This window comes from Pelophylax lessonae, assembly GCF_965119305.1.
Source record: "Pelophylax lessonae genome assembly, chromosome: 4".
NCBI classification, from domain to species: Eukaryota; Metazoa; Chordata; class Amphibia; order Anura; family Ranidae; genus Pelophylax; species Pelophylax lessonae.
In genome coordinates this window covers 609931857-609949100 of record NC_138771.1, presented here as the reverse complement: position 1 = coordinate 609949100, position 17244 = coordinate 609931857, and the positions used below count along the sequence as shown (strand labels likewise).

Here is a 17244-nt window from a genome sequence, read left to right as displayed (position 1 = left end):
AGTGCTAAAAATTCCAGCTCTACCTCCTCCCATTGGTTAGGTGGCCTATAGCAAACCCCCACAACTAATTTTCCCTTTTCTCCAGATTCTAAATCCATGCTCATCCCATCCGTAATGTCACTCCTTTCTATCACCTTTTATATTGTTCTTGACATAGACATACCCCTCCCCCTCTTTTTCCTACCCTGTCCTTCCGGTACACCGAATACCCTTGGATATTGACCAGCCAGTCATGTGAGGGGTCGAACCAAGTCTCTGTTATTCCCACCAGGTCTATGTCATCCTCATGTACTAACATTTCCAACTCATCCATTTTATTAGCCAGGCTCCTGGCATTAGCATATACCCCTCTTAGTTTTACTGAAGTTAAACGTGATTGGCGGTTATGTTTATTCCTGTTTGGTCTGAGGTTTTCCCGCACAGACCTTGCAATTGACATTGTGGAGAACTGCCAGGGGTGCGGATGCGATGCGGGATCACGCTGCATATTCGCAGCGTTCCCGCATCGCACAAATGTGAACCGGGACTTAAATGTATCCAATAAAAAAAAAATCTAAAATTATTTTTTTCATCTGTTTAGGTGAATATGTATTCTGCTACATATTTTTGTAAGAAAAAAAAAAAAACTAGAAGTGTGTATTGATTGGTTTGAGCAAAAGTTATAGCGTCTACAAACTATGGTATACATTTATGGATTTTATTTTGTTTTATACTAGTAATGGCTGCAATCAGCGTGGGTTTTTTTTTTTTTTTTTTTTTTCAGATCTTGACACTTTTTGGGAACCAGTGACACCAATAGAGGGATCAGGGCTAAAAAAAAAAAATGCACTGTTACTGTATAAATGACACTGGAAAGGAAGCGGTTATCACTAGGGGAAATCAAGGGGGTTAAGTGTGCTCCTAGGGAGTGCTTTCTAACTGGGGGGGGGGGGGGCACTGGATGTACTGTAGGAAAAGAGAGATCTGTGTTACAGCTTCAGGGCCGGTTCACATTATTGCGACTGCTTCTTCATTACATGCGATCGGATGTGCGGATGCGAATTGAGCCATACACTTTGTATGGCTGAAATTCGCACTGCACCCGCACAAAAGACGCACAGGACCCTTTTTTCCAGCCGCATCAGGATCAGATTGCACAGTGGTTCACACTTGTGCGATCCGATCCTGTGCGAACTGTCAGATCGCACTGCGATATGCGATTAAACTGGGGGTGTCGTTAACATTTAATTGACACCCCCTGCTTATCGCATATGGCAGTAAAAGCAACACAGTTCATCACCCTGAACACACCATCCCCACTGTCAAACATCGTGGTGGCAGCATCATGGTTTGGACCTGCTTTTCTTCAGCAGGGACAGGGAAGATGGTTAAAATTGATGGGAAGATGGATGGAGCCAAATACAGGACCATTCTGGAAGAAAACCTTATGGAGTCATCAAATGCCTGAGACTGGGACGGAGATTTGTCTTCCAACAAGACAATGATCCAAAACATAAAGCAAAATCTACAATGGAATGGTTCACAAATAAACATATCCAGGTGTTAGAATGGCCAAGTCAAAGTCCAGACCTGAATCCAATCGAGAATCTGTGGAAAGAACTGAAAACTGCTGTTCACAAACGCTCTCCATCCAACCTCACTGAGATCGAGCTGTTTTGCAAGGAGGAATGGGCAAAAATTTCAGTCTCTCGATGTGCAAAACTGATAGACATACCCCAAGCGACTTACAGCTGTAATCGCAGCAAAAGGTGGCGCTACAAAGTATTAACTTGAAGGGGCTGAATAATTGTGCACGCCCAGTTTTTTATTTGTTAAAGTTTGAAATATCCAATAAATTTCATTCCACTTCATGATTGTGTCCCACTTTTTGTTTCTTCACAAAAAATTACAGTTTTATATCTTTGTTTTGAAGCCTTAATTGTGGCAAAAGGTTGAAAAGTTTAAGGGGGCCGAATACTTTCGCAATGCACTGTAAACTCCTCGGTTTGCTCTCCTCTAGTGGTAACATCTAGAATAAACTCCTTTTAAAGAGGATGTATACCTCCATATTTAATCTTTGCCTATTATAAGGCTTACCTATAGGTAGTGTGAATATCTCCTATACGTTCACCATTTAGGATTCATTTACGGTACATGCAGCCAGTGACATCACTGACGCATGGGCTCTGCTGAAACGGCCGCAGGTGCCATTTCTTCAGAGCCCTGTGTCGTGACCGGCAGCTCCCGCACGCATTCTCTGGCCAGTCAGATAGCCAGATTCTGGGGACCAGGAAGGAAGAGCGGGTGAAGATAGATGCCGTGTCCAGCGATGCGCTCGCATCACTGGAATGCTTTGTTCTGAGAGAAGTTTCACATAAGGTGCTAGTATGCAATGCATACTAGCACATTATGACTTTGCCTTGCATGTATGAAAACAAAAAGTGCAGCGATTTTTACAGCTGCTTTAACAATTCATATTTCACCAATATTGTCATTGACTGTCAGTATTAATAAATCTGTTAAATTAGTTCTTGTTTAACCACTTCCCACCTGCAGTATGATGGCCGCAGGGTGGCTCTATTATCCTCATATCCCTCATATGATGTCCAGCACAGTAAGCCGCGAGGTCGCGTAGAGCAGCGATCAATGGTGCGGTGTTTGCCTCTGACACAGCGCACCTATGATGTAGGCTCTTTACCATGTGATCAGGTGTCTCCAATCACAGCTGGTCACAATGTAACCAGGAAGTGCTGTCTATCGGCTTTTCCCCTATTCTCGCTGACAAGGTTCTCCTGACGGGGGGTGTCTATGATTGCCTATCAGTGCTGCATTTTAGTGTCGTCTCATCAGTGCTCGTCAGTGAAGGCGAAAACTTACTTATTTACAAACTTTCATAACCGAAACAAAGATTTTTTTTCTTTCTCCACAATTTTCTGCCTTTTTTAATTTGATTAGCAAAAAAAAAAACTTGTAATCAAATGCCACTAAAAATAAGCTCTATTTGTGGGAGAAAAATGATAAAAAATTTTCCTTGGGTACAGTGTTGCATGCAATTTTTGTCATTCAAAATAGAGAAAACCTGGGAAAAATCCTCGGGGAGGATTTTCCAAAGAATGGGGGAGAGGGGATGTTTGAGATGCCTTGTATTTTGAAAAAAATGTGAAGCCAAAGGTGTGTGTGTGTGTGTGTGTGTGTGTGTGTGTATATATATATGTGTATATATATGTGTGTGTGTGTGTGTATATATATATATATATATATATATAATATATATATATATATCATTTCATATCATGCATGCAGTACATCTGCAGTCCCAATACAGGTGAGTATACAACTTGCATGAATGTGTGGTCCACCCACATCTATAGCGTAGATCTATCAGTAATATACTGTAGGATTATATAATCCAAAAAGCCAGAGAGCATACCAAATGTGGCGGTCCTCTCCTGGGAACCACAAGGACAGGAGCAAAAGAGGGACCAAAGCGAACCTGGCGAGAAGGGGAAAGGAGGAAAGAAGACACAGCAAGGGAAAAAGCCATATGAGAAAATTTCATTGACAAAGAAAAATGCATGAAAAGGTGTGTAAAATAAAAAAAAAAATTAAAAAAAAATCAAAGAATGAAAAATAAATTTGTAAATTTTTTTTCATACATTTTTCCTTTTAAAATATATATATTTTTCCTTATTGAAATTGATCCTTGATCAACAATTTTTTTTTTTTTTTTTTTTTTTTTTTTTTTTTACCAATTTTTTATTTTTTCATTCTTTTGTTGATTTTGATTTTTTATTTTATACACCTTTTTATACACCTTTTCATGTATTTTTCTTTTTTGTCAGTGAGATTTTCTCATATATGGCTTTTTCCCTTGCTGTCTTCTTTCCTCCTTTCCCCTTCTCGCCAGGTTCGGTTTGGTCCCTTTTTTGCCCCTGTCCTTGTGGTTCCCAGGAGAGGACCGCCACCTTTTTGTATGCGTCCGGGCTTTTTGGATAATATAATCCTTGGATACAGTGGATAAGTAATCCTTGGATAACTTACAATCTCAGTATTTGCAGATGATACTAAATTAGGCTTGCCAATATCTTCTATGCAGGATGTGGAAACCTTGCAAGCGGACCTGAACAAAATAACGGGGTGGGCAACTACATGGCAGATGAGATTTAATGTTGAAAAATGTAAAGTAATGCACTTGGGGGCCAGAAACCAGAAAGCAAGCTACTCACTAGGGGGGAACCTCTGGGTGAGTCTAGGATGGAAAGGGACCTGGGGGTACTGGTAGACAACAGGCTTGGCAGTGGCATGCAATGCCAAGCCGCCGCAAGCAAAGCCAACAGAATACTGGGTTGTATTAAAAAAAGGGGATTCACTCCAGAAATAGATTTTCTCTATCGCTCATTGACAGACGTAGTCTTCTTGATTCTCAAGAGCTGGGTTATGTTGTCTCCGCAGGAGCAGGACTAGGCAGAAAGACAAAACGTTCTGGCTCCACCTTAGGGGCAGTCCCTGAGGGTATATCCTCCCTCTCTCTGCTACAGGGAATCAGTTTTTTTCTGTCTAGTCAGGAGTAAGGACCGAAGTTCCTTGCTGGGATCTTTTGGTCCTGGCAAGATTTTTTTCTTTAGAAAAGACATTTTTTTTTAGGTAGTTTTTCTCCAGTGTTTTTTTCCTGTGAGATCTTCAAGCAAAAACGCCGGACTGGGCGACACTTGTGGTCACCCCAGCCGGCCTACGAGCGCGCGCAGACCATTGCATTGCGCTTGGTCGGCCGTGACACATTCAAGTAAGTATGCGGGGCCGGGCGACGGGCTGGATGTTGAGATCCAGTGGTCACCCCGGTTTCTGCCTACGAGCGCGTGCAGACCAGAGCTCCGCGCTGGGTCGGCCGCGACGGAGTCCCAGTGGAGGGACTGACCTTGCGAGTTAAAAGTCTCGCTTGGATGCCAGGAACCAGAGAGTCGAGGCGTCCGGAGTGGTCCACAACCCCCCACCCCGGTGGAGAGGGTATTGTGAAGAGAGGGTGCCTGTCGGTTCGGTAGGGTGAGTAAACGTTCCCTTTTTTTCTTTCCTCGTTATGAGGCAGTATGAATTATGGGCCCCTCCATACATGGTCAGTATATATCTGACACTAAAAGTCCCCCTTGTAAATACAGTATGTGTTTGTGGGAAGTGGACTTGGTTTGAGAGCTAACACTCTACCCAGCAGACTGTAGCATTACAGCATAGGTATAATCCTACCTTATTTGTAGTGTATCTCCTGTAGATCAATAAATCGCCACTTAGCAGAGATGCAGGTGGATATGCTGGGAAAAACGATTTCGGCGGTCCGCCGCCATTTTGCCGTAGACCAGGTGCATGTATGTCCTCAGGTCACGCCGGCCGCCATGTTTTTGGAGTCTAATGTCTCTTGTATGGGGGCGGCCATGTTTCATGAGCCCAGCTACCTCGTGGAGAGCTGGGAACGCCGGAAGGCGTACACAGGGGGCGGAGCCACGTCCTTCTACCCGGGAAAAAGCAACAGCTCCTTCCAGTCTGTAAAAGACAGACGCTGACTGCAGTCGGTTTGAAACTTCACTGCATCGGTTGGTGAGCCTTGGGGGTCCCTCTCTCTCTCTGTGGGATCGAGAAGCAGGTACTCTGAGGGGCGCTATTGCGCTAGGGGGAGACACATAAAAAAAAAAAAAGTTTTTTTGGTTTTTCTGGCAAAGTTGTCCTGAGTTAACATGGACCCTGCCACTCATGTATCTCCTCCGGATCCCCTCGAGGGGTCTGCAGGATCCTCCAGCACCCCACTGACTATTGAATCATTGTCAGCTATTATGGAAACTTTTGTGTCCCGGGTGGAAGTGGCTTGTCAGGGACAGGGCGCAAGAAAGCGACCCCCGCCTAACCCCTTATTATCTGAAACCTCGGATTCAGACTCTGAGCCTATTTCTGCAGTTGCAGGTACTTCATCTGGGATTGGTGTCTCGGGTACTGTCTCTTCAGACAGTGAGGAGGATGTTTCGGCATCAGCCATAGCCAGAGAGGAAGCAGTGGTAAACGCACTCATTGTATCTGTTCAAGAAACCTTAAGATTACAGGGTATTCCGTCAGAAATAGCTGAAACTGAAATCCCTTTTGGGACTAAAAATGGCATCAAGGTGGCGAAGGTTTTTCCATTGCCCAAATGTTTTGGCAATCCAATCGAAGAAGAATGGCGTCTGCCAAAACGCACTTTTACTATTTCTAAACGCATTAACAGGCGTTATCCGTTTGAGGAAACCCTCATTAAGAAATGGACAGAACCACCTGTGGTGGATTCACCAATTGCTAGATTGAATAAAGCCACGGTTATTCCTCTAGAAGACGCTCCGTCTTTTAAAGATCCAGTGGATCGCAAGATAGAAGCTATGTCTCGCACCATGTTTTCCTTGATTGGATCAGCTTTCAGACCTATAATAGCTATTGGTCTGGTTTCGCAGGCTGTAACTGAATGGACCAAGTGGTTACGCCGGGACCTAGAAGAGGTCCCTCAGGCGGTATCAGATTTGTTGGAACAAATGATACAGGGGTTACAGTTTGTATGTGATGCGGCGTTAGACGCCACTCCATTATTGGCGCGAGCATCAGTCTCAGCAGTGGTTCTCAGGCGTACACTGTGGCTAAAAGGTTGGTTAGCCGACCAAGGTTCCAAAAAAGCATTGGCTAATATCCCCTTTTTAGGAGAGCGTCTATTTGGAGCCAACCTAGATGAGATCATTAAGGATCTCACGGGTGGAAAGAGCACCTTTTTACCGCAAAATTTTAAAGGTAAAGGAACTCGTCAAAGACGAGGGCCTTCTTTTTCTGCTCACAAGAGGTTTTTTCGTCCCGCGGGTGAAAAAATTAAGTCCTCCAAAGCTCCTTCAGGAGGCGTCAGGGGTCGTTGGTCGGGCAAGCAAAAGCCCGCCCCCTCCAGACCTGAAGATAAATCGTCCAAAGCCTGAAGGTGCGCCCCCACCCATAACTGGGGTGGGGGGACGTCTTCGCCGGTTCCCGGATCCATGGCTTTCCAGAATCCCGGACAAGTGGGTTTGCGAAGTCATAAGGTCAGGGTACAAGATCGAGTTTCGATCTCTCCCACCGGCGCGATTCTTCCCTTCCAATATTCGACTATCCCCGGATCGTTTAGAAGATCTGCGGAGAGCAGTCACGGATTTACTACAACAAGGAGTGGTAGTCCACGTTCCTTGGACAGAACGTTTTCAAGGGTTTTATTCAAACCTATTTACAATACCCAGGAAAGAGGGCACTTAAGGGCACTCAATTCCTTTGTCAACATAAGAAAATTCAGAATGGAGTCCATTCGCACAGTAGCAGCCTTCCTGCATCCAGGGGATGTCCTAGCGTCCATAGACATCAAGGACGCATATCTTCACATTCCCATTTTCGCAGGACATCAGCGGTTTCTACGCTTTTCCGTAGAAGAGAACCACTATCAGTTTGTGGCGTTACCTTTCGGTCTCGCCATGGCTCCTCGGGTCTTCACGAAGGTGTTGGCCCCAATGTTGGCACTACTGCGCCAAAGAGGTATATCGATTCTTGGTTACCTAGACGATCTTCTGCTTCATGCAGAGTCTCCTCAGACCTTGCTACAAAACATAGAAATTACTATGATTTCTTTACAGGAATTCGGGTGGCTGGTGAACCAGCAAAAGTCATTTCTGGTTCCCATCCAGAGGCTCGAATATCTGGGTCTAATTCTAGACACAGTCAGGACAAGAGTTTTCCTTCCGGTAGGGAAACTCCGAAAGATTCAATCTGCAGTCCAGTTGTTACTATCCAACAGCTGGTCTTCCCTTCGGACTTGCATGAGGGTTCTGGGGTTGATGGTGGCTTCCTTCGAAGCAGTCCCATTTGCCCAGTCCCATACCCGAATTCTTCAGCAAGAGATTCTTCTCAGATGGAATCGGAATCCGAAATCCCTGGACAATCAGATCCGATTGAGCAAACAGACCAGAGAGTCTCTGGTCTGGTGGCTTCGGTCTCCGATGCTCAGCCAGGGAAAGTCATTTCTGCCAATATATTGGACAATAGTTACCACGGATGCCAGTCTATCCGGATGGGGAGGAATTCTCGGTCAGTTATCTGTCCAGGGACTTTGGTCCCTGGAAGAATCCAGGTTACCGATAAATGTATTGGAACTGAGAGCGATCAGACTTTGTCTGATTCACTGGACCGAGCAGCTTCAGGGCAGCCCGGTTCGGATCCAGTCAGACAATGCCACGGCCGTGGCTTATGTCAATCACCAGGGGGGCACCAAGAGTGTCCGAGCGGCCAAAGAAGTGGCTTGCATTCTTCGCTGGGCGGAACGATTTGTTCCAGCTATCTCTGCGGTGTTCATTCCGGGGGTGGAGAATTGGCAGGCAGATTATCTCAGCCGTCAGACTCTGGATCAGGGGGAATGGTCCCTCCATCCAGACGTTTTCCACCAGTTGTGCCTACGGTGGGGCACCCCGGATGTGGATCTGTTGGCATCACGATTCAACAGGAAAGTACAGAGATTCGTGGCTCGCTCCCGCGATCCTCTAGCAGAGACCGCAGACGCATTGATTGCCCCGTGGGGGCAATACCAGCTAATGTATGCCTTCCCTCCTCTCGCGTTACTGCCAAGACTTCTTCGCAGGATAGAGGAGGAAGGAATTCCAGTAATTCTGGTAGCTCCGGACTGGCCTCGTCGAGCTTGGTACGCCGACGTGGTCAGACTGGTGGCGGACGTCCCGTGGAGACTTCCTCTCAGGGAGGACCTACTGTCTCAGGGACCGATCTTCCATCCTGCTTTACGATCGCTGGCTTTAACGGCCTGGCTATTGAGACCCAGGTGCTGAAGGACAAGGGATTGTCAGCTTCAGTTATTCCTACTCTAGTTGAAGCAAGGAAAGCGACTTCCAGAAAGACTTATCATCGTACATGGAAGTCTTACATTGCATGGTGTGAACCTCTGGGGTTCCGTCCACGGACTTATTCGGTTAGCCGAATATTAGCCTTTCTGCAACAAGGGGTTGAGCAGAAACTGGCCTTGAGCACTATCAAGGGTCAGGTCTCAGCATTAGCTATCTTCTTTCAGAAGCCTTTGGCTACTCATTCCTTGGTGCGGAATTTCATCCAGGGGGTGCGACATCTGGCTCCGCCAGTGCGCGCGCCGTTACCACCCTGGGATCTTAATTTAGTATTGTCGGTTCTTCAGAAACCTCCCTTTGAAGATATTAGGGAGATTCCTCTACCTACGTTGTCCCAGAAAGTGGCCTTCTTGGTGGCTATCACTTCTGCACGCAGGGTGCCAGAACTGGCCGCTTTATCTTGTCGTTCCCCATATCTGGTGGTTCATAGAGATAAGGTGGTTCTTCGTCCGAATCCATCCTTCCTACCAAAAGTGGTTTCAGAATTTCATCTGAATGAAGAAATTGTATTACCTTCCCTGTGTCCTAAGCCCAGTCATCCTCGGGAGTTTGCTTTACACTCCTTGGATGTGGTCCGGGCGATCAGGGTATACTTGAAAACGACAGACTCGTTTCGCAAGACGGATTCACTTTTTGTGATCCCGGATGGACCCAAAAAGGGATTGCCTGCATTTGCCGCGACTATTTCCAAATGGATCAGACAGACGGTGGTACAGGCTTATTCTATTAAGGGTCGGGAGCCCCCGTTCCCTGTTAAGGCGCACTCCACTTGGGCGCTTAGTGTGTCATGGGCCTTTCGCCATCAGGCGTCAGTGGTCCAGGTGTGCAAGGCGGCTACCTGGTCGTCGGTGCATACCTTTACAAAACATTATAAAGTTGATGTAATGGCATCGTCTGATGCCTCGTTTGGCCGCAAGGTTTTGCAGGCCGCCATTTGAGGAGACCAGTGGTCTACCTCGAGGGTTTTTTCCGTTGGAAATTTTCATTTGAGTCTCATTCTTTGTTTATAATGAGCCTTTAAAACTTCTAGTTTGGCACCGGTTGGGCCTTCTAGATTGGATTTTGATTTGTCAATCCCACCCCTCATTTGTGGCACTGCTTCTGGATGTCCCAGCTCTTGAGAATCAAGAAGACTACGTCTGTCAATGAGCGATAGAGAAAAATGGATTTTTGTAAGATCTTACCGTAAAATCCTTTTCTCTTAAGCTCATTGACAGACGTAGTACCCGCCCCTCTATCATTGAGTTGGGTTGGGTTAAATTCTCTGTTACTGCTTTAGAACAGAACTGATTCCCTGTAGCAGAGAGAGGGAGGATATTCCCTCAGGGACTGCCCCTAAGGTGGAGCCAGAACGTTTTGTCTTTCTGCCTAGTCCTGCTCCTGCGGAGACAACATAACCCAGCTCTTGAGAATCAAGAAGACTACGTCTGTCAATGAGCTTAAGAGAAAAGGATTTTACGGTAAGATCTTACAAAAATCCATTTATTCTTCCACTCTACAAGACTCTGGTCCGGCCACATCTGGAGTATGCTGTCCAGTTCTGGGCACCGGTCCTCAGGAAGGTTGTGCTGGAACTGGAGAAAGTCCAGAGAAGGGCAACAAAAATAATTAGGGGAATGGAGGACATCAGCTATGAGGAAAGACTACAAGCACTGAACCTATTCTCTCTGGAGAAGAGACGATTGAGGGGGGATATGATATCAATGTACAAATACTGTACTGGCGACCCTAGCATAAGGAACAAACTATTCAGAGAGAGGAGATACAATAAGACACGTGGCCACTCACTAAAACTAGAGGAAAGGCGGTTTAACCTTAAAATGCGTAAGGGGTTCTTCACTGTAAGAGCGGTAAGGATGTGGAATTCTCTTCCACAAGCAGTCGTATCAGCAGGGAGCATTGATGGTTTCAAAAAACTATTAGATGGACACCTTAAAGACCACAACATATAGGGGTATACAATGTACGGTTAAAAGCAAACACACACACACACACACACACATCATAGTTTGAACTGGATGGACTGATGTCTTTTTTTCAACCTCACTAAATATGTAATCCTAGAGTAGATTACTGATCTTGCGCTATAGATGTGGGTGGACCACACAGTCATGTAAGTTGTACACTCGCCTGTATTGGGACTGCAGACGTACTGTATGTATGATATGAATGATTGATTTGCTTTGTGTATTTTTTATATATACAGATGCTTGTCAAAAGAATTGTGGACCAGTATACCCCCTGAAGAAGACTTGTTGAAACGCATTGGAGTTTGGGGGTCTGACACCTTGCTATCCCATTTTTCATATGCTGTGTGGTACCCATTTTTGTATGTCCATGTCTGATGATGCATTGAAGGTTTTTTTAGAAACTAATATGTGGTTTTTATAATTAATTGTATATGCAAGTCTAAAGACTATTTCATAGTTACAAAAAAACAGTTTTCCATTTTATATATATATATATATATATATATATATATATATATATATATATATATATATATATATATATATATATATATATATATATATATATAAAATATACCTTTTTTGCATCACATTTTTTTCAAAATACAAGGCATCTCAAACATCCCCTCTCCCCCCGTTCTTTTTGGAAAATCCTCCCCTAGGATTTTTTCCAGGTTTTCTTTAATATATTTGGGATGGATGCTTTGGAACTGCAGAATGCTCTTTCTAGTATATGTTCTGCTTAAACCATGTATATTCATATTCTTAACAGGAAGCTTCAAAGTGTTACTCCTAAATTGGTCTTCATCAGCAACACGATGACCCACAAGGAAGACGAGTGCTTTCAACATGAGAACTTTTTCAGTTTTATGTCAAATCTCACCCTTCCCCAGATTTATGCTGGAGAGAAACCATTTTCATGTTCTGAACTTGAACACTTCAAAGGAATTCAAGGTCTTGCTGAACCCCAGAGGAGTCCCACAGCAGAGAAGCCATTTAAATGTTTAGAATGTGACAAGTACTTTACCAGAAAGGCGGCTCTTGTTCAACACCAGAAGATTCACACCGGAGAGAAGTCGTTTAGATGTTCAATATGTGACAAGTGCTTCGCATGCAATGAGTATTTGACTAAACACCAGAAGATGCACACAGGAGAGAAGCCATTTAAATGTTTAGAATGTGACAAGTACTTTGCAAGAAAGGCGGCTCTTGTTCAACACCGGAAGATTCACACCGGAGAGAAGTCGTTTAGATGTTCAATATGTGACAAGTGCTTCACATGCAATGAGTATTTGACTAAACACCAGAAGATTCACACAGGAGAGAAGCCATTTGGATGTTCAAAATGTTGCAAGTGCTTTACGTACAAGGAAAGTCTTATTAGACATCAGAAGATTCACAAAGGAGGGAAGCCGTATACATGTTTAGAATGTGGTATTTCCTACGCTACAAAGACCTATTTTATTCGCCACCAGAAGACTCACACAGGAGAGGCGCCATTTAAATGTTCAGAATGTGACTGGAGTTTTATACAAAAGGGAAATCTCATTAGACATCAGAGATCTCACACAGGAGAGAAACCATTTAAATGTTCTACATGTGGCAAATGCTTTGCAGACAAGAAAAGTATTTTTAAGCATCAGACGATCCACACCGCTGCAAAGCCATTTAGATACCGTGAACAAAGCCAGGTCAGCACATTACATCACACCTCCCTCCCTCTTTATAAGCCATCATTTGATGACTGTAGAATAACACACCCATTGGGGGAAAACTGTACCTCCTTTACCCCCAGCTTCTGCACTGGACAGGCTTACACCACAAGTCTTCCAGCAAGATCCTGGGAAATGCTGAGCATCCCAAATCTTGGAAGACCATGCATGTTCTCGTGAGATTTGTCATGTTTGAAATTCCCAGGGCTTAGACAGAGTTTGTGATGCCATCCTCTTATGGGCACTGTTTAAAAGTCATGAATTATACCAATCTTTAAAAAACGTTTCACACTACATACTAATCCTTTTGGGATTTTACCATTTTAAAAAAACTGAAATGATCTGATCATACCTTAGTAAAACACTTAATACTTGCATGAAGCATCTCTTTTTAGTATTTTGGAATAGAAGTTTACAGAAACTTTAAAATTCTGTGAAATATATTATGTTAAAGCAGTAGTAAACTTTGTTAAAACCCCTGCAAGACAATGGCATAATGTGCTAGTATGCATTGCATACTACCACATGATGAAATACTTAAGAATGAAGCCCTCCATCGGTGTGCTGTCACCGCTGACAGGGCTTCCATCTTCACCTGGTCTTCCCTCCAGGTTCAAAAGCTCCACCCATCTGATTGACCGAGTCATGACTTCGCTCCTCTGCATGCGGGAGCCAAGATTGTTCCACTGAGTTTTGAAGGGACAGCACGGGTATGACATCCCTGCACAGCGCATGCGCTGGTGACGTCACCAGCTACATGCAGTGTGAATATCTCCTAAACCCTTTAATTTTAGGAGATATTCACTGTACCTATAGATGAGCCTTATTATAGGCTTGCCTGTATACCTGTAGGTACAAGTGTATTAAAAATAAATAAAAGTAAATGTAACATGCACTGGTGGTCAATCATATCCCCATATATTAAATCGCATTCATCATAAATCATCTGCAGTTAATCTTTGGTGAATGCCCCATTCATTGCTTGCTGGTCTCCCTAAAATGTATTGAATCTGGCAGTTTTTTTCGTAGATTGATGTGTTCAAGTCATAGAATGTTTATGGTGCCACAGAAAAATAACTCTGATTTGGTTTTAGAACTTTTATATCCTTTGGAAACCAGAGCAATTTTTACTTTTCCACAATGGGCCTGTGTCTTCTGTGATTATTTTGTTTTTGGGGGTATACACCAGGCTTTCATTTGGCGATCTTGTCTTCCAAAAATTGTGTTGTGGGATTTTTTTGTTTAACAGGCATCTTAATGTAAATTAAAAGCAAGTGTTCATTGTATTCTATTTGCCCTGCATAGAATGGCACTAAAATAATGTTCCTGGAACTGTTATTTTCAAATTGGGGGAGTGGGGGGCGTTTGAGGCTTATTTGTGTATGTGTGGAGAGAAAGACAAACACACGCACTGGAACAGAGTAGGGGTTAAATATGATTTATTACTTTTTTTTCTTAAGATTTTCTTATGCAGACCAAGAGTCATACCTTTTTGAGCTATATGCAAATTAGATACAATATAATAATGCATTATTTTCACAGGAGTGGCTTTGTAATACCAATCAACTCCCAACTGTCATTTAGCCCCTGTTTGCACCGTTGCGACTTGTCATGCTATTTCAGTTACAAATCATATGACAAGTCGCACTTGTAACGGAACCTCTGACCCACACTGTACTTGTGGGCTTCCATCAGTATACGGCTTCCTACAGTCCAGTACATAGATATATATTCCAGCCATCCTACATACAAAAACTAGCCTGAACTTAGCTTGAATGTGTCTGAAAACATCACCTCTTTTATTGAACAAGAAACAGACTTTTATACACTTGAGAATTATGTCAGTCACTACATGAACAATGGTCTAAATATTTACCCAAAACCTCACACAATGGTTAGATAATGAGGTACAGCTGACTCATGGCTAATCCCATCTAGACAAGGTTATTATTCACATGCTAATTAACCACTTGCTGTCACTGCACTGCCTTTTTACTTCGGCAGTGTGGCTCTCCCAGGCAAAATCACATTAATAGACGTCATCTGCCTGGGAGGCCCCTAGGGGGCGAGTGCGCTTCGCTGGAGGCACGCTCCCACCCCGATCGTCAGCGGGTAAACCAGTGCGGGTGCCAGGCAGCTCCGATGGCCGCCTGACACCGGCAATTCCCCCCCCCTACAGAGAAGGAAGGACGGACGGCCTACAATGTTAAATTTTGATTTTTACACATTTTTATTTTTTGGTGGGGGGGGGGGGGGGAGAATGTTGTATAGCAGAATGTGAAAAAAAAAATGTGATTATAAAAAATGGTTCCTGTTGCACTATCTTTTGCAATTTCAGGTACGACTTGCATAGACATCTGTGCATGAAGTGATACAAATGTCAGCCAAGTAGCACCTAAAAATCGCACTGACCTGCTTCTTTGAACTCCACTTCAAGTGAGGTAGCACAAATTCAAAAGTAGCATCAATGTGAATCAGAGCTTAGTCAGCTGGTAATTCCCTGTAATAGTGATTGGGTGAGCAGTTGCAGAAGGAGAGGAGCAGGATGTAAAGCTGGATACACATTATCTTAACTTTTGTTGTTAGATTTCCTTTTAGATTTACCTTCAACTATGTAGTGCAAGGGCCTGCCTGATTGCATACAAATTGAAGTGTTATATTTGTGGGTTGGTACCTCAAGCCAAGTTTTGTAGGTGGGGACTTTTAAGGCAGGTGATGATAATAGTATAAATACAGAATAGTAAAATAAGACAAGTATTTAATGTCTTGTATCAAGTAATGTATATACAAAGTACATAGTAAATAGTGAAGGGTTATAGACCCGGGTGAAGAGGTGGGAATAGTTAGAGATTTGTGACAAGTGTTTATTTCTGTGACTGTTTAGGATAGATCTCTGTCTTGTCAGAGTTTCTCCTGCCTTTTTCCCAACGTGTTTCGGCTCTCAGTTGAGCCTTTGTCAAGAGTAGTAGTCATCAATTCTGTTAACGGTTATACAGATACATTCATTAATAATCTTGTAGTAAATACCACTGATTTTATTCAATGTGGTATATAAGAAAATATACATACATCTATTTTTTTCTTTCTCCATGTGTGATTGTGTTTATCCCTTTAAAACAGCGAGAACCTGAGCCGCATCCTGAAAAATAATGGTACTGATTAGGGTGGGTGCGGGGATGTGTTTTAAGTATTAATTGTATTGATAACACTGGGACCGATCAACAGGATCCTAGATTAATGTTATCAAGATTAGGATAATAGTGGGATCAAAGAAAAAATTCTGCCCCGCGAGTTGTAGGCAAAATTGCAGAATACAACAAGGAGGAGGAGCAGAAATCCCACTTTGAACATATCCCATATACTACAACCTATAAGCATAGTATAGTGGGAAACTACAAAACTTGGAAAAAATGGAAGACAAAGGCGGCGATCTGACTGGCAAAGAATGGGAAAATCTGATGACACATACAAAAAAACTTTCAGGGACATGGAACAACAACTCAGGAAACACCTTGAACGAAAATCGGCACTTTACTGGCATATTAAATCATTAGAGCGTTACATAAAGGAGAATATCAATCCGGTGGGTCTGAGGATACAAATTTTCCCGACCATGGACAACATAACAATAAAAAATGAAAAAGGAATGGGAAGACCTCTTAAACAACTGCTCCAAAAACCTTATGCTTCTTCTTCAAGGGGAATATGAACGACAACTAAAAACGTTGGACGAGGATATCAAAGGAGTTTATGAACAACTAACCCCCCTGAAATCATTAACATTATACTCAGAACAAGAAAAGAGATTAAAGGAACATCTGGAACAACACAGTAAAGAAATACTGAGAAAAAAAGAGAAAATATTGGCACGATAAAAACGCTTTTAGCCAGAATAGGGCATACAGATGGACAAATAACCAAACACAAAGAAACAAAACACAATATTGACAACAAAGTAAAAATCCAAGAAACTACTCATCAGACTCATCCTCACACACGTCAGGAGCAGAAAACAACGAGAGGAGAAGGGTACCAATACAAAAACCGCAACAAGGAAGACAGCAAGAAATGGAAAAAACAAATGATGAGGTCACTGATAGAAGTGACAAGGACACAAACGCACCCGAACAAGAAGCTCAAGACGGAGCAGAAAAGAACCCACCGGTGAGACACCACCAGATGTTTACGAGATATTGACAAGCAGGACCCAAAAAAACAAAAAGCTTTTTTAGGCCAACAAGGAAGACAAATGAAGAGGAACCACTAGATATAACAGGGGCACCCAAGACAGGAGTCGAAAAAGGTGGTCTAACAATTATCAATTTATCATCACACCAACTTGCTAAAGAGCAAACTGAAGTACTGACGTTGGGACTCTCATTCTGTCCAAATAAACCAACAGATAAATTTGAAGCAATAAAGGATATCCACCTATTTGCAAGAAACCTATTACAGAAAGTTATGTATAGTAAACAACCGGAGACAAGTGAATCGCAACCCCCACTGTCAGCAGCTGAGTTCCGAGCGCTACGAGATTTAAATCTCCTACTGCAGGAAGGTGGCCTAGAAGACTGTACGGACACACCAAACCAATCTGATAGTGAAGAAAAGGAGGATGAGGACAGAAGAACACATCAATATGAGAAAGAAAATATAAAAACA

General features: G+C 43.3%; 1 protein-coding gene and 1 pseudogene across 2 annotated transcripts in view; both read left to right on the top strand.

Moving 5' to 3' along the window:
- The window catches only part of LOC309552826 (uncharacterized protein), a gene marked incomplete at both ends in the record, with an annotated part of 253908 nt that overhangs the window by 87189 nt on the left and 149475 nt on the right, over positions 1–17244 (top strand). The gene's annotated exons all lie outside the window — the stretch shown is intronic.
- LOC309554678 lies at positions 11689–12625 on the top strand (annotated as a pseudogene). Its single transcript has one exon. The product of its transcript is annotated as an uncharacterized misc_RNA (transcript).